Here is a 19,371-nt window from a genome sequence, read left to right as displayed (position 1 = left end):
TAAAAGTCTGCTGGTGGGAACGTGTTTTTAAAGCCCTCATGCAGGCTCAATTAAAAGAGAAGGAAAACAATGAAGGAAAGGAACAGATTGGAAGCTGGTGGGTAGATATATAAGTGGAAAGAAACTGATCAGGGAACTCTGTGCTAGAGGGCAACATTATTCCCTTAAAGAGCCTGCAATCTAAACCTGGCAGCAGTATATAAACACACACATACACACCCACACATAGTTTTTGCACACAAATATATAAAACACATTACTGTAACTATAGTGAGGGTATTATTATGAAATGAATGTTTATCACCCCCCAAAACTCATATGCTGAAATCTTAATTCCAAGTGTAATGGTATTAGGAGTGAGGCCTTTGGGAAGCGATTAGGTCATGAGGGTGGAGCCCTCATGAATGGGATTAGTGCCCTTATAAACAGAGACCCTAGAGAGCTCTCTCATTCCTTCCACCAAGTGAAGACACAGCAAGAAGACATCCATCTATGAACCAGTGGGTCCTCACCAGACACCAAATTTGCTGGCACCTTGATCTTAGACTTCCTAGCCTCCAAAACAGTGAAAAATAAATTTTTGTTATTTATAAGTCACCCAGTCTATAGGATTTTTGTTACAAAAGCCCAAACAGACTAAGACAGCTGATGATAGTACTGAATTTTTAAATGTACGTTTTGAATAAATATACACTTACCTTTCAAGAAAACCTTATTGATCCACAAATCTAATTGACACTTGAAAACGCGTGCTCTTGTTATGGGTCATAGATGATGTCAGGTTCTGTACGACAGAGTTTGCCAAATAAAAGTCTTGGTTGGCCAATCGGAACTAAAGAATCAAGAAATAGAGATCAGCTGAGTTATCCCTCAACTGAGCTGCAGGAAAAACAGCAAATACCTAGAAAAATAAATAAATAAAATAGCTTCAAATATCCTCTCCCTAAGCAAAGGAACCCTAAACCAAAGCCATCAATGCAAAAAGCAAGCTGAAAAAGTTTATGTCATAATATTTTTGGCTCTTAGGGGACAAATGTTAGCTTATTCTTTAGTCACTCTTTCAATTATCTATTTTAGCTCCTAGAAGAAACTCACTTTAAAATGCCTACAATAAAAAGCATTATAATAAAAAAAAAAAACTAAAACACCTCAATATAAAACAAATCACCTGTTATCACTTTGTTTCACTGAAATGAAATAAAAGTGTTCAAATAAGAAATACACTACTAACACAATAGTAAACTAATATCAAGTATTAAAATCACATAAAATAAAAAATGGGAATCTGACATTTGCAAACAAATGTCAAAAAAATTCCACTGAAAATGAATTCCAAAGCATAAATAAAACATAAAATTAGAATACAGATGTATCAGTGTGGCAAGTAAATATTATTTGTGAATTAAAAATTAATTTCCATAGCCTTTTTGACTGTAGAAAAAGAAAAACATTTATCATCTTTAGTAATATACTTCAATCTACTTTCACAAATCATATCTGACATAGATGTATCTCTACATAAAATCAAGAAAAATGGAATTTCTTAAATATCTAATTTAGGTAAAGAACCTCTAAATAATAATAAATTACTAAATATATTATTATCACTCTTTTCTAGACTTCATTCTGTATTAGTTTACTTTACTCCCAATAACCTGTTACAGCTTACTGGTGACTCAGCATATGTACAAAAGGACAACAGTAGTTAGGTAAAATATATATCAAAAACACAGAACTGAAAAACATTATGATAATAGATGTATCTGAAACCTACTGGGATGCAAAAGAAATTAATTACTTAAAACACATTTGAGCATCATATGCTACTACAACCAAATAACAAAGTATGATTTCTGAAGAATACCAAGGAATGTAGCATTGATCTCCAGAGAGATTTAAGGAAACTGTTCTGTGCCCCTATACTGAATATAGTTCATGTTTTGTTTGTTCATTTGATAAAGAGAATGATTTATTACCTTCTGATGGAGGATTTCCTTATTTTAACTTTCAATCTCATCTGAAAAGTTACAAACAACATGTTTCTAAATTATATAATCTATGTATGGGAAATATCTAGACATTGTCAGCAGCTCCTTGGACAGCAATATAGTCACATGGTTTTTCTCCATGGCTGAACTAAAAATCGCCACACCGCTGAAATAAAGCATGTCTCTATTTCTCATCATTCCCTTGTAAAAATATAAACCATTTTTATATTATGGATGTCTCTTTACAGTGAAAGACATTCAAGGATCTTTCAATTATTCCAATATATGTATATTTGATAAATGTGTGTTTACGTAACACTTAGTATAGATTGTCACACTACTGTGTCAATACTGTTCAGAGAATGATGGCTATTTCTTCAGAAAGTACAACCGTAACCAAAGAAAAAGTGACACTACAATCAGTGTCCTCAGTAGTTGTGATTTGCTTTGTTTCTAAACACATACTTTACATCCCAGTCAATTTTACATTTCTTACACTGCTGGGATCATGATTCATTTTATTGTTTCGACAGGACATAATCCAATAAAAGATCTCATTGACATACTATCAAAGAAACCAAGAAGGAAGGAAGAAGGCTACAGGAAGAATTAGGAAACACGGAAGGCTATCTGTACAGGAAAAGTGTATGTTATGCCTAGACTCGCTCAGCAAGCCACATGCAGAAGGAATGTTTACTGCTGTCTCACTGAAAGGATATACCATTCTTCTAGTTATTCTCTACGGAATTGCATAAACATTGAGAAATCTAGAAATAGACATACACATGCACATATAAAAATTACTGTCAGTGTATAAGTTACTGCTGCCCTGGGACTGCAATAATTTATGTAACATCTGTTTTCATATTTTCCTAATTTTTTTCCTAATTAACATGCATATTTAACGCATAAATGCTCAGACCACCTCTTTTTTCTGCTGACTGTGCCTCTTTATTTTTGAAGTTGTGCACTCCTAAGGAGAATTCAGGATAGATGGAAACCAAAATCTTATTGAAAGCACTAATTTTACAATGTAAACAACAGTACTAAACCAATTTTCAAGAAAATACTACAGCCTTAAGAGTTTTCACAAGAACATTTCAATTTGCTAACGATAATCATACAGTAAATTAAGGTCCAAATACCAAAAAGTAACATAAAAGCACAATTCCAATATCATATTAATCTTCTTCATTTTTTCTAACTTGTATAAGAGCTGAAAAAACCTTTTATAACATCTATGATTTCTTGACTTCGTAAGTTTTGGTAGCATTTTAAAAATTTTATGCCTTAGGCCAATAACATAAATAAATACATTCCATATAGTAAACATCAAGAAGTACACAACCAACTATATCTTTTGTAAATTGTGAACTTCAAATACTGTCCAGATGTGAGGAAAGGGGAAAGTTTTGACTCTAAAAGTCATTAAAGTACAATCAACTTCTGGAAGCTCTTAATCTGTACTCAGAAATTCAAAATTCAAAACACTACTAGTCTTTAAGTAAAATTAGAGGCTCATGAAACCAATGCTACAATAACAAACGTATTCCCAAGTAACAATGCTTAACCTGCCAACACTGTGACTTCATGTATACTTACCTCACTTTAGAACTAATCTTTTAGTTATAAAAGATTGTCTTTTAATTGCCTAGTTATGTAGTTCAGTCAGTCATTTAATATTTCTCATCTGCTGTCAGGGCTGTTCCAGGCCTTTGTAGATGCTGAAATTGTCTCACAGAACTTACATTTTATTTGGAGAACCAAATAGTATCCAACAACCATGCAAATACATAATTGCAAACAGAGATAAATGCTACTAAAAATATGGGAAATTCCCCACCATGAGATTTTATAACAGGAGACTTGATGTATCCCAGAGAGCAGCAAAGACCTAAAGTAAGACTGACATGAGATCTGAAAGGTATGGGAAGTGTTCAAATCTGCGCACATCAAGTGCAAAGGTCTAAAAGCACTTACGAGAGAAGCACATTCAAAGTCAGGAAAGAGAAGCAAAGAGGCCAGCCACAGCTAAAGAGGGAATGTACGTGAAACAAAAAAGGCAGAGTAAGTGAATAAGGCAAAATTCCTGAAGGGTTTTAAATAAGGTATGACAACCAATTGTATGTTGAAAAAATATCCAATGTGGCAGAATCATGGAGGGGGCAAGAGAAATGCAGGGGAAGAGTTGAGTGTGAGGTGACAGTAGCGTAGACTAAGGTGATGGTGGGGAAGACAAAGTTGAGAAGGCAGAGACACAGGGGATAACAATCAGCAGACTCTGATGAAAGATTAGATTTTGTGGAGGATGCAGATGGAGAGCAATTCCACTCATTGATGTAGGGAACCCTAACAGAAGGGTGCAGGTGTTGGAAGGAAGAGCCCGAGTTTAGACTTGGACATGTTAAGGGGTTAACTGATGGAAACATCCTGTGGGCATTTCAACAGAAACATCTGGAGCTACTACTAGAGTCTGGAGCTATAGGAAGGGTCTGGGCTAGAATCAAATTTAGAATTTACCAGGATATGGGTACTAGATAAAAAACAGAGGTCTACACTGTTTTCCCACAAGAAAACCCCTTCACACATCCAGCACCTTCCTTGTTTCTAGTTATCACACCACATCAGAATAGGAAAACATACATTTCATAATCTGACAAACTCATTTAGCCTAAAATTGGTTCATTCCATAAGGCACACTCACCTTACCTTAAGTTATGAAATAATAGTCATCATTTATTAGAATGCCTACTCTGGGACAGAACTATAAAAATACGCTGAAGCACTCTAAAAATGTGGTCGATTAATCCTCACAATAACCTTAGAATTTTACAATCTTCATGCCTGCTTTTCAGATGAGGACACTGAATTTGGGGATGTGTAAAGTCGCTAGTGAAGCCAGTAAATGATAGAGGCATCCTTCCAACCCAAGGCTACCTTAACCGACAACCCATCGTTCTTTCCACTAAAAGGAGGGTAGCAAGGATAGTGTAAGACTCTGGGCTTTATAAAAAGTGTGAATCAGTACGCTGTACACCTGAAGTTTATATAATATTGTAAATCAAAAAGAGTCTGGGCTTAACAAAAAAAAAAGTAGTGAATTACCTGGCGGTTCAGTGGTTAGGACATGGTACTTTTACCGCCGGGGCCCAGGTTGAATCCCCGTTAGGGAACTAAGAGCCCACAAACTGCTCGGCGCGGCAAAAAAAAAAAAAAAAGACAGAAAGAAAAGAGTCTGGGCATTAAAATCAAATCAACCTCAGTTCCAGTCCCGGCTCCAGAAGACCACTTAAACTCTCTTATGTTTCCTCACCTGCAATTTCCTCCCCTGCTAGGAAGTATGAATGTTTTAGGAAACACATGAAGGCTCTGGGTTGGGCATCACCATTAACATGACATGTTCCTTCACCACAGGAGTGCCAGTTGAAAGAGGACTCAAAACACTGATAGCTTTGGAAATTTCCCAGCACAGAGCACGGCAGGGCATCAGGAAGAGCTGCCTCAGCTCACCCCTGTTCTTCCCCCAACTGGGGAAGAGTAGCTTCCATCAGAAGAGCAGAAGCCGATATCCTAAAGCTGTCAGTAGAGAATTCAGCAGTGGGTCTAAAACTTCAGTGTGCATAAAAATCTCCTAAGGAGCTTCTCACAATGGAGATTCCCAAGCAGACCTTCCCAAAGATTCTGATACAGCAGTGGAAGAGATGACTCTTCAAGCTTTCTAAAAGATCTCTACCAACAACAACCACTTTCCATTCTTCAGGCACATAATTTTTAAACTATTTATTGAACATATACAATATTTTATTTTGTCCAATTAAATTGTACCCAATTTAATATAAAAATTTCAAATATGTTTCTGAGCAACTACTGTCAAGGTTCCTTTCCAATAGAAAGAGGGATAATTAAACAGCAGCAGTTTTAACTATACATAAAATGTCTCTACCAAATTTGATTTTCCTTAATCCAGATTTTAGTCTTGTGATTAAAACTAAGTTATTTAGGGATTTACATGTCAAAAGACATAGGAATGTTTAAGGGAGATGAATGGTTCATAAGGAAACTTCTGTCACACAAGTTAACCACTGGCTAAATAAAATATATTGTTGATTAGTAAAGAATCTTAAAAATATGTAAAGGGGTCTAAAGCAGTAACAGTTATCCAAAAAAAAAATGGAGTAAGAGCTTACATATAACCCTCAGTGATACCACTGGATGCTAACAGACACTGGTACCAAAACAGCATTCAAGACCAAAAATGTCTACTGTATTTCCAGATACTTCAGATCACTTAGAAAATTAAAGTACGCCCATCTTCCTTTCTACATGAACCACAATTGTCACCATGGAAGTATACATTCTGGTCACTGCCCCAGCAGCCCCCATTAACCTGACCTACAGGCAGGGCACACTGAGTCAGGGCTGCCTTAACAACATTCCAGAGGCTTAAGAGATTCTAAGGAATTCTAAAACTCCAAATTTCCACCCAAGGTTAACGGAATTTAATTTCAAGATGGGTGTTATTCTTTCAAGGCTTATGTGCAAAGCTAAATGTGAGCAGTTAAAAGTTTAAAGTTTAGTACATATGGTCTCCTTGTATTCCTCTGAATCAAAGAAAATACCCACTCAGGTTTGTTTGGTTTTAACCTCATGACTTACATGACCATGACAGGAATAGAAAGCTAAGGATAACAAAGTTGCTTGAAAAAATACTTTAGTGACAATAACATCAATACTCTACCACGATACTGATATCTATATGAAGTATCTCATTTAATGCCACCTTACCTCTACCCCACCCCCACCAAAGCAAACAAACAAAACAGTTAATAAGAACTTAAGGACACTAACTTGCCCAAGACCTCATCACTAACAAATGGTAAAGCTGGGATTTGAACCCAAGAAATCTTAACCCACAGGCCATATGGTCTTAACCACTGTATCATGCCACTTCAATGCAAAGACAATTATAAGTGTAATATACCTGATCGTTACTCACTCTGTTCATAACTTCCCTTAATTTTATAAACCTTTATATAGCCACAATCCCCAAAGCACTGACACAATCTAAGCCTGTTTCTTTGACTTTTATGGTAAATGAAGTACTTCTAGGTTGTCCTAATAATAACACATACCTTCACTTCCAAAATCACTCTTCATCTTAGAATTCTTATAGTAGTATGTGACATTATTTTCTCTCAAACAGTCATGCTCATTTTTCACAAACAGTTGGTACCAAGTTAGATCCCACACTACCCTAAGATCCAGGCAAAACAGAAACCAATGTATGTACAATTAAAGAAGAGAAAAATTCTTGTGATTTGAGGATTATACCTTCTAATTTTGCTCTTGATGCCAACATAGCCTCTCTTCTCTATATCCTGATTCATTTAGGATCAAGCTCTGATACCAAGTTCAAATTAGCTTACAAATAAGAAACAGATTAGTCTCCACCACTCTAAATAAACCAAAAGAGGTTGGGTCATTTCTGAGAGTTGCTTTGGGCACCTGAGGTCCATTTCAATCTCGCAGACCTGCCTAAATGCTCATGAAAAGTTAGAAAATTCCCAGAACTGTGGTTTCCTTAAGAAAGCTGCTGATTCAACCTGACTCCAAGAGATGAAAAATTCCCTTAAGCATATGTTAGTTTTTGTGCATTTCTTGTGGCAGACATCAGGCATGGGACTTTTCAAAGTAGACATCCTTCACAGTGCAACAAGGATACAAACATATTTATAATTAAGGTAGTCCCTTCTTTTAAGTGTGTTCCTGTAACTAAGATGAAAATAAATAAGATTTCTGAAGAAATTATTTTAGATTAAACGGGCTAAAACTTTAAGCATTATCCATAATTTTATTTTGTATTCTAAATTCTCTGTTCCAGGCTTATTAAATTATTCCACATCTCATTAACTACTCCTCCTTATGTTATTCCATTTGCTTCAGAGTTCCATTTTTTTTAATCTATTGCTTTTTTGTAACATCACCTGTCTGTCACCTTTTATCCAATAAAAACTGTAATTTATCTTGTTCAAACTGCGAAAAGAAAAACTCGAACCATTGCTGACTGCACTGGAAGAAAGCCTATGAAAAGCAGTCACTGTCCCAAGTTATTCCAGAATTCTGAGGAAGCTTTAGTTCTCAGAAAACAGAAGTGCACAACAGTAATTAAAACCAGAAGAGAACAGATAATAAGTTAGCTCTACAAAGGACTCAATTATTTAACACATGTATTTTTTCTGTTTTGTGGCTCATGACTTTCCCATCACTTACTTTACTACCAAACTACTGTTCCTTTATTGATCTCACTGCCTATTAGCCCCTTCTCAAAAATAATAAAAGAAACCTAAACTGGATAATGTTGCTAATTATTAGCAACATAGAAAAATAGCTGAATCAATGATTGGGTACTTAGTGAGTGTTTTAGAAAGATAATTCCAGTAGTGGGATAGAGTGCTAACAACCGAACTAGCACAGCGGCTATAGAAATGGAGAAGTGAGAGACAAAAGAACATGAGAAAAATGGTGGTACCCAGACATAGAAATGGAAGAAGAGAAAGAAGTTTAGTTTATTTCCAAGGTTTCTAATCTAGCAGGTAGGCAGATTAGATTATTTGTGCCATGAAGGGAATAAAAAATTTTTTAAAAGATAGGAAGAGAAAGGGATAAGAAAAAAGGTTAAGAGAAAAAGCACATACTACGTATCACTTCATATACATGCCTACCTCAGTATCTTGCACTCCTGCAAAAGGGATGTTGAGGACAAAAGAAGTAACAAATGAATGATCTCAATTTTAATTCTGCTGACTCTTGTAACAAGTAACCTGAATTCACTGAGTAAAATGAAGTTTAGATCACGTCACTAATTCCTCAAGTTTTTGAGATTTCATTTTATTTTAGAAGGTCTCCTTAATTCTAAACACACTGGTACATGCCTAGAAGTATCTTCAATTGAGTACTCTCTTTAAAAATTTTGCCAAGTTGTGGTCTCTACAATTCACATAATATCTCACTTTGAGCTACTTCTTGGTATAAATTATCCAGCTGAATTTTAAATTTTGCATTAAGTTACTTGTTTAATAGGTTTGAAACTAACACTTCAGCAAAACAGATACAGGAAGATCACACGTGTATCAGTGCTTTCAGTCTAATAATTCAATAAAACGGCAATCAATTAATTTACGTTACTAATGCCATTTTTTTTTGCTACTCAGAAGGATAACTTTTTAAATGTATTCTTCAAAATCATTTTTAAAATATTTAAAGATTCCAAGCAATATTATTATTATGGTCTCATATTGCAACAAAATACATAAAACTAAGAATATTCAAAATCCCGTAAGAAAAAACGCTCTAGGAGGTTAAGATTATAAATTGTGAAATGAAAAGAGGAAAATCATAAATATGATAAATACAGTATACCAAAACTTTTGGTTTTATAACCAAAATGGGTTATGAACATTTTTTTTTATAAATTTATTTATTTTATCTATTTTTATTTTTCGCTGCGTTGGGTCTTCGTTGCTGTGCACAGGCTTTCTCTAGTTGTGGCGAGTGGTGGCTACTCTTCATTGTGGTATGCGGGCTTCTCATTGCAGTGGCTTCTCTTGTTGTGGAGCACGGGCTCTAGGTGTGCGGGATTCAGTAGTTGTGGCTCACGGGCTCTAGAGCGCAGGCTCAGTAGTTGTGGCCCACGGGCTTAGTTACTCCGTGGCACGTGGGATCTTCCCGGACTAGGGCTCGAACCCGTGTCCCCTGCATTGGCAGGCGGATTCTTAACCACTGCACCACCGGGGAAGCCCTGAAGATTTTTCCAAATTAATGTTTTCCAGTTTGGATACTGGAAACTAAGCAAGAACTCTCAGGCAATTGGTTATTACTCGCCAAAGGCAGGAGCCCAAATAAAGCACCCAACTCTTGGGACTTAAAAAAATCACCCAGAGTCAACCTCTTAAGAAGTGATCCTCAAATTCTTCTGTGTTCATCTTTACAATTATTTCTCTCGTCCAAGTTACATGAAGGGAAAGGTGACAGTCAGCTACCATACCCCCTACAAGGGGAGTTTCAAAAAGGTCTGTTGAAGCCTTCAAAAAGGCTGGTAACCCTGATCCTTAGTAGGACATCCTTCCCAGTCCTGTGCACTGGACCACTTGTTGTGTAAGTGACTGAACACTAGGCCATCTCCCAGAGCAGCATTTGTGGACAGGGGAAAAAACCCTGAAAGACTAGGTTACTTAATCTAAAACTGCTGCTGCTTTTAAAACATCATGGCCTAAACAATCATTGAAATACTACTATCTTTCATTGAAAACATTTAGAAATGTCCTTATCTAAAGACTACCCATATGTAAAATGTGCTTTTAACCTTATAACTGCCCTTCTGAGCAACGTCTGATGACATTAATTTCTCAGCCCATGGTACTTGGGGTGGGAGTGGATGTATGAGGAGGATGTCCTAAAAGACTCTTCCTTGTGTTTTAGAAAATGTCATTTTATTTAATCCCCATAACAGCTTGATGCAAAAGTTTTATTATTATCATTAATCCCACTTATACAGATGAAGAAATTGCAGGCATTGTTAAGTAAACTTACTTAACATCACACAGTTAATAAGTGGTATTTAAACTCAGGCCTGTGACACTCCACAAGCCTATCCTTTACACACCATCACAATGTCCTCAAGTATATCTATGAGTAATGTAGGTCAAAATCACATAGTGGGACTTCCCTGGTGGCGCAGTGGTTGAGAGTCCGCCTGCCGATGCAGGGGACACGGGTTCGTGCCCCGGTCCGGGAAGATCCCACATGCCGCAGAGCGGCTGGGCCCGTGAGCCATGGCCGCTGAGCCTGCGCGTCCGGAGCCTGTGCTCCGCAACGGGAGAGGCCACAACAGTGAGAGGCCCGCGTACCACAAAAAAAAAAAAAAAAATCACATAGTGAATTAAAGTGATTCCTTTATCTCCGTATTTCATTGGAGTACCTTGGAAACCCACCACGGGGAATGAAGTCTGTGCCTCCTATAACCATGGACCGTGGGCTCATAACATTGAAATCTGTGATTCCTGGAGCTCAGACATCGATTTCCCTCACTTATTTTCACTCTGAAATACCTTGCCTCTTGAATTCAGTACAACAAGAAAGCTCTCTCTGAAAACATACCTAGCCAAGCTCTGTGCTTCAGTCAATGTGACAGGCATTAATTTAAGATCAAACTTTCTAAACGACTAATTCCTACATAGTTTTCAACACGTTATCCTTGAGAGCCCATACATACATATGCACTTGAGAAAGACATTTTTAACGGCATTCCTTCTCAAATATCCCTAAAACCAGTGTGCAGTTGGCCAGACAATACCAAACTACATCCTGAGCCTCATAAGTATAAATGTATCAGTACAAGAATACAGACAACTCCCAGAATAAGTCTTCAAATAAAAAATTATTATACTAAGAATAAATGATAGTAAAGCTTCTAGAAAATTCAGATATGTGGCCTACTCCACCCACACCCAAAGCTGACATAACCAATTGGAAAAAGAGTTCCAAAGAGATTGTTAAAATACTTCCCAAAGGCAATTCCAGAATTTCCTCATGAAGAACTTGTCACTCTTGCCAGAGGGTAGACTTGTTTTGACACCTGACAGAGTTCTTCAATCAGAACATGTTGAAAGTGAGGCAGTAAGTTTCACATTAAGCCATTTTTTCTAGCTCTTAAAACAAAGGAATAATGTTGACCAGAAAACAGAGCTCACATGGTAATAAGATTCAGTCATGTATATATGATGTTATATATAAATTATTTTTAGGAAACAGAGTTTAATTCTCAAGTATGAGAATTTAAAAAATAAAGACTAAGTTCAAAACATACTGTGGTATATATTTTTTTAAACTACAATTCCTCTATTTTGACCCTTGGTAGCTTAGTCTATTTTGAGGTCTATTTAACCAAGATTTGGTACCTAGAGACCACTTAACATAACTTTATTAATTTGCTAAGCCATGATATTCTGAGTTCAGCTTAGGCTTCCACATGCCCAAAACATCCATCTATAGATTGGACAGTTCTCTTCAGGGCTAATCCTTCCTCTTGTACAAAAACCTCTCATCAGACCACAAACTATTGGCAAAGCAGCTGAGCTGCGTTTCCTAATGGACTGGCCTTCCCAGCTTCATATAATTAACAATCTCAGTGTGTCTGCATGAATGAGTGACTCATTAACTTCATTTTTGTTTTTAAAGAGTCAAGCTCTTAAACTACAACAAATATTAGTTACATAATATCATATACTTTTACAAAACCACACAATTCAAATATACACAAGCCAAATTATAACACTCTAAGGAGAATGTATCTCAGAAAATTCCAGAATTCTCAAGACTTCAAGTCTTAGCAGAAATGAATTACATGTACTAAAAATATCTACTTTACCTGGCATTTTTAGCAACTAGAATTCTGCTCAATAGCACTTCTGATTTTCTGAAGGCAGGGTCCATTTTAATCATCCCACAAAGGTTAACTTATGTTCAAAAGAGTTTGTTTGGGCACAGAAAACAGGACCAAATATTTTTAAAAGGAAAAACAATAGTCTTTTAGTAACCAGAAAGTGTGATCAGGTAGGAAAACAAAGTTCACCATACATGGAGGTTCATTTTATCAACTTCTGTGATTAAAGATCAGTAGAGTATGGATCATTTTGGGGAAGCACAACAGTAAATATTAACATGTATATATTTTAACATGCTCAATTGCGACAGACAAACCGTGTGAGGTTTCTGTGAGTTAAGCAAAAAAACGGGGGGCGGGGGGTGGCTTTGTTGACATCCAATAATGCAATACAGAAATTATATTTATGCTGCATGTAATAATAGATGCTTTCATGATACTGAATAGACTTTTTCACACAACGATGAAGATCATTCACCAAATTATTGTGACTACTATATTATATTCTGGAAAATAATGATAAATCATACAAGCCTGCTCTCAGTCCCAGGCCCATTTATCTTTCCAGTCTCCCTCTTCTAAACTATGATAGACTAGAACACATGAAAAATGGGTCTCTTATTCCATCACTACCCTACTGCCCACCTCCCTGCCCTTGCCCCCATAAAGTCAATCATAAGCTTCTTAAGTAGGGTTTAATTTTCCTCAAGTATTTTTATTATTTTACTCAAATCTTTGGTTATCTATGATATATGGAACATGAGAATATTATAATTAATGATAACATAAGATAAAGGACTGATATAGCATTTTAATAAGGAAAATTATGATTAGTAATGATTAATTTATATGGAAAAATTTATTTCATAATTTTTGGAATATACAAATAAAATTAAAATAATTAGCATAAGAAATATTTGGTTTAATATAATTAAATGTAAGAGAATGTCCTTCAGAAGAGAAAAGTTAAATATAGCACTTTACAATAGTAAAGCTTTGTAAGGGGTCAGCTCACACATTTTAAAAATCTTTTTTTTAAGTCATACATACACTTTGACAAGCAGGTAATTTCTATACTGAACAAAAACAACAGCAACAACAAATAACCCCAAACTAGTAAATCATATCATGGCCCCCAAAGAATGATCCCAATACACACCAATAGCTTCAGATAAAACAGGAAATTCCAACTCTGGCTATACTGCGCAACATAAGAAGAAAAGGGAGAAAACTGAGAAGAAATGACTTAATTAAATTCCCCTCCAACAGTTAATTTTACTGAGGAGAATGATTAACCATGCAAGAGCTGCTATAGCTGTTAGATTAAAATCAGGTATTTTCCAGACTATCTTTTGGAAAATAAGATACAGATAATATCCCAGAGAAAAGTGATCTAAAAAGTCAGGTAACTATTGATTTAGAAAGCAATAATTTTTTAAAACCATCATTACTTGCAAGCAATTTAAGAGAGTATCATTAGATTGAGATTATTATAACCCATTAATACAAACTGCAACTTAACATATCTTCTCAATAACATCTAGTGTGCACTATTTTAAAAGTTCCATAAACAGTAGTATATAAAAATGGAATACAAATTTAATCCATTTTAAAGTTTTACATAATGACCCGTGGGGCCTGCAGCCTCCCTCCAACATGACCTACACTTTTACTCCACGTCCATATAAATTAGAATCCACATTATCAATCTTTCTGTACTCATTCTACTTAATCACTTAATACACCTGCACTTAACTATCAATGTTTCCTTTCCCATATTTGAAACCTACAGATATCAAAGAGTATGAAGAAAAAGAAACCAAAATTGGGCTTAACGCGGAAAAAAGGTAGAACACATCTGCAAATTCATAACTGACCCTCTAACTCCCCAACTCCGTCGCATTCCTGCTGACTTCTGAAGAGCTACCATCAACCTACAGGATTCAGAACAGGACCTACAGTAGTCAAGGAGCAAAATGGCTGCTCATTTCTTAGAGAACAGATTAACAATCTTTTTATGTATGAAGTTTACTAGAGGTTTTCTGTTATTAAAACACTGCATATCACGCAACCCATTAGGAACAAAATTATAGCAACATTTCAGTAGATTCAGAAAGAAACATTTTGATAATATTCAACACCACTCATGATTTTTTAAATCAAAAGCAAATTTTAACTAGAAAAACAAGAAGGGTACCTTAAAGTGATTAAGTGAATGAATGCATCTTTCAAAAATCCACAGCAAACATAATACACAATGGTGACACACAGAAGCACTATCCTTTACAAAAGAGTAAGACAGATGCCCACCATCATCACTTTTATAAGAGATTGTACTAAAATTGCCAAGACAGCACATTAAGATAAAAAATAAAAGGCAAAATGAATAAAAAAAGAAACAAAGTTGTCATTTTTTCAGTTATGATAGTCAACTGAAGGCATCCAAGGGGATTTTAAAGACACTTTATTAGATTTAATAGGAAAATTCTGAAAGTTTGCTGGATATAAGGTTTCCGATTTTGATTTAACATGTCCACTTTCCCTAATCCATGATTATCTCTTTCCTTTTTGGTGTCTATAGAGTTGAGTCTTCCTTAAGAGTCACCAACCAGAACTACACAGTGTATTAAGGGCTAAAGTTTGATAACAATAAGATAATGTACCTCCTTTCTCAGATCCTGTTACATTTTCATCACTTTCTATTCTTCCACCAAATTGCTTCTATAATTAAAATACCCTTTTAGTGGCCGCTTTTGGCCAGATCATCAGAGTAGGCCAGTATTTCTAGGTATACGCTATTTCCAATATATCCCATTTCTTTCCTATATCAGAATAAACCAGTCACAACTCATTATTCTTAGTAAAACATAACCCAATTTACTTAAAATATCACTTTCCGGCTGACAAAAATGAGAGCCCTTTTGCCAGGCCCCTGCCCGCCTGCAGCCTGCAGTAGTATTCCCGCACTTACTCCTCACCATTTGCTTTACCAGCATCTTGCTTCTTACATCTTGAGTACCATGTGAAAATCTGGAATGTTTCACTGCATGCTTCCAGAAGGTTCCCGCTGCTTACATATACCACTCCATTTAAAAGGACCTACTCACCATACTTTTCATTTCCTATCGCTGATTCAGTTTCCAATCCATGATGGATTTTTTAAATTGTCACTTATTTTACAAACTTTTTCAAAGCCTAGCAAAATACTAGCATTACTTGCCTATTTAACTTTTCAAAAACTCTTCCTATTTTGCTTATGGGACCTTTTTCATCAACATTCTCTTTGGAGAAGTACAAAACCCTTTTTATATAACTCCTGCCCTTTCCAAGTTACTGAAATTGTACTCTCAAGCTCCAAATGTAATGTCCTTTCCCACGTCCTTACTCATTGATTTCTCTATAGCCCTAATATCTAAGATCTGCTTCCTAAAATTCTCTTTCCCTTGCTTATATAACTTTTTTTTCCAACAATAGACCCATCAGTTTCTGACCCTTCTTCTGATGCTGCCACCTTATGAACATACAGGAGGTTCTCCAAGATCTTTCCTTGGCTGATTCCTTTCTCGTTTCACCCTCTCCCCCGCCCCTTTTTGGCTTAGCCGTCTCATTCAAATTTCATGCCTTCAACTAACACTTTCTGTCCTCATGTCTCTAGTCCTGGCCTGGATCTCAAGAAGTAGGCCACAGCTGGCATGTACGTAACACCCAAAGTAGACACTGCCAGTTGGATGGATATTGGCTCAAACGACATCTCAGCACTGCTCTGGACAGTCACCACACTATCAGATGGAGGCAACACTGAAGAAGAAACCAACTCACCACATCCAATCATCCCCTAAACGTCTCTACCAGATAATCCATATCAGCACCTTATAGACAATTTATCAAATGCAGAAGTCATTATCTTTCTCTAAAACTTTCTACTCACCCGCTTCGCTTTGTAAAAACATCCTGAGTCTTCAATAATTCTCTTTCGTACCTTCAGATCCACTTTGTTATCATATCTTACTGAATAACATTGTGGTATCAACCACATTTGTCTCTTTTTATTCCCCAATGTCATGTCCTAATATAAGCACTTAATACCTCTTAACAAAGCTCCGAAAACTGCCAGCTTCCTAACTAGTCTCCCATCTGCAGTCTTTCTTTTTCTCAATGTTACTAAGTGCTGCAAAAGTAAACTGATCATCTCATTTACCTATGAGCATCCAATAGCCACACAAATTCCATATCCTCACAATCAGTATCCTTGACAATGTGGCTGTTAGTTACTTCTAATGTTACTTGTATGTCTCCACTCTCTATGTATTCTACCAAATATAATGTCTCTATTCTTTACTCGTGATGTTTCTTCTGTCTGGGTCTCCCTTTCCTTTGGGCTGGAGAAAACTAGAGAGTAGAAAGATAAGCAATACAACCTGATAATGCAGTGGATAAATGTGATGAGTAAAAAAGAGAGATCAAGAAAATTACTCAGATTTCCAGCTTTTACAATAAGATATATAATGACACTAGTCACTTAAATAAAACTGGAGGCATTTGAGGGAGGGGTTAGAACTTACACTGTGAAGTGATTTGACATCTCAAAGTGGAAACAGATACCAGATAGGCAGGTGGACATGTAGATCTTGATCTCAGAAGACAGGTGTAGACTAGCAATGTCACTCTCAGAATAACTGTAATAATAATTTATTTATAACTGTAATGAAAATTTATGCCATAGGTTTGCTTAGAAAGCTGATATATACATAAAGTTCAAAAAGAAGATAGAATTTTAAAAGAAGAGGCCTAGAACATGCCATTAGAAGCCAAGTAGAGAAAGAGCTAGAAGACTGAAAAAGAATAAGCAGAAGAATGTGATTTTATAGACGCTAAGGAGGAAAAACACAGTTAGAAGAAGGCATGGTCTGCAATGCTGAATGCTACTGAGAGGAAAAGGAAGAAAGACAAAGATAAGAGGAAAGAAAATCCCATGAGATTTAATAACACGGAGGTCTTAAAGGTGGCCTTAGTTTTCACAATGGAGAAACCAGAGTGGAGTTGCTGGAGTGAGAGTGGGAGGTGAGGAAATGAAGGTGAAAAGTTGCCAGGTAGAGACAACTCCTTCAAAACATTTGGCTATGGAAGGGAAGAGAGATATTACAGAGAATGATATATAATAATACACATAAATACACATGTAAATACACAGAGTGCCTCTAAAGCTCTTGGAAAAGTGCATTATTTTCTCCCACTGCTAGCTCTCAATGCAACATTCACTCCTACCAAGGTCAAAAACAGGCAAGAATGCCCACTATGACCACTATTACTTTCCTTCTGGACATATTAGTCACTGAAATCAGACTAGAGTAAACCATTAGAAATGTAAAAAATAAGAATTAGAAAAGAAGAAACAAAGCTATTTGCAGATGACCTGATGCAGGTGAGCTGGAAAACCCTAGAAAATCAATGATGAAACTCAAAAAACAAAAAAGAATTCAGCAAGGTAGCAGGATATAAAATAAACATGCAAAAATCACTCACATATACAAATAAAACCAGATAGGATATCTAATGAATGAGAAAGTCCCATTTAAAATAGTAATAAAAAACTATTAAATATTTAGGAATAAACGGAAATGTTCAAAACCTACATGAAGAAGAATAAACACTCTTCAAAGACACAAAAGTAAGCCTAAATGACAGAAAAGAAACACCTTGTCCTTGGTTAGGACATCTAAACATCAACATGTCATAAATTTACAAATTTAACTTGCGCTAGACAATTTGATTCTGAAGTTCAAGTGGAAAAGAAAAGTTCAGGAAAAGCTAGGAAACATTGAAAAGGAACAGATATGGAGGGGGAGGGAATGACTCTCATTAAAACATACTACAGGGGGTTCCCTGGTGGCGCAGCGGTTGAGGGTCCGCCTGCCGAAGCAGGGGACACGGGTTTGTGCCCCGGTCTGGGAAGATCCCACATGTTGCGGAGCGGTTGGGCCCATGAGCCATGGCCGCTGAGCCAGCGCATCTGGAGCCTGTGCTCCGCAACAGGAGATGCCACAGCAGTTAGAGGCCCACGTAGCACAAAAAAAAAAAAAAAAAAAAAAAAAAACATACTACAAAGCCTCTATACTTAAAACAGTGTGGCACTGCTGAAGAGACAGACCAATGAAACGGAACAAAGTCCAAAAATAGATTTAGCTACGATAAAGTGACATCCCAAAACACTGGTACAAGAGTGGGTTTTTTAACAAACTGATAGACCTTTGGGGAAAAGAAAAAGAAGACAAAAACTTGATCTGTTTCTCACACCATACACGAAAATAAACTCTAAATGGATCGGAGATTTAAGTGTAAAAACTGAAACTATACAAGTACTTTTTTATAAGTTGAATTCCTCCTATAACCTGGGAATTACAAAAGAAAAATCTTTCTAATTAGAACTAAAATATAAACACAAAACTTATACATGAGAAAAATACCAGAAGCAAAATCAAAAGAGATATGACAAACTGGAAGAAAACATTTACACTATAACTCATTGATAGATGGTTAATATCATTACAAACAACTTTCAAAAAGACAAAATGTCCTATAGAAAGTGGCTTTTTTAAAATTTATTTTTGTCTGTGTTGGGTCTTCGTTGCTGCATGCAGGGTTTCTCTAGTTGCAGAGAGCGGGGGCTACTCTTCGTTGAGGTGTGCAGGTTTCTCATTGTGGTGGCTTCTCTTGTTGCAGAGCACGGGCTCTAGGTGAGTGGGCTTCAGTAGTTGTGGCTTGCAGGCCCTAGAGCACAGGCTCAGTAGTTGTAGCACACAGGCTTAGATGCTCCGCAACATGTGGGATCTTGCCGGATCAGGGCTCGAACCCGTGTCCCCTGCATTGGCAGGCGGATTCTTAACCACTGCGCCACCAGGGAAGTCCCTAGAAAGTGGCTTTTAAACAGACGAAAAGACATTC

The 19,371-nt window shown here is 36.4% G+C and overlaps 1 protein-coding gene across 6 annotated transcripts in view; it reads right to left on the bottom strand.

Annotated features, from left to right (window-relative positions):
- Positions 1 to 19,371, bottom strand: part of TBC1D5 (TBC1 domain family member 5) — a 541,587-nt gene that overhangs the window by 409,577 nt on the left and 112,639 nt on the right. For 3 of the 6 annotated variants that reach the window (XM_067737390.1, XM_067737395.1, XM_067737393.1), the window contains exon 3: positions 699 to 832. The exons of 2 other annotated variants lie outside the window; for them this stretch is intronic. The gene's annotated coding sequence lies outside the window, so the exon portion shown is untranslated. Of the gene's footprint in view, positions 1 to 698; positions 902 to 19,371 lie in introns of all 6 variants that reach the window. One more of the 6 variants, XM_067737391.1, reaches the window with a different exon arrangement.

The sequence above is a fragment of the Pseudorca crassidens genome, chromosome 5, assembly GCF_039906515.1.
Source record: "Pseudorca crassidens isolate mPseCra1 chromosome 5, mPseCra1.hap1, whole genome shotgun sequence".
Lineage (NCBI taxonomy): Eukaryota > Metazoa > Chordata > Mammalia > Artiodactyla > Delphinidae > Pseudorca > Pseudorca crassidens.
Note: the sequence above shows the minus strand (reverse complement) of the source record. Positions and strands in the feature narration are given on the sequence as shown.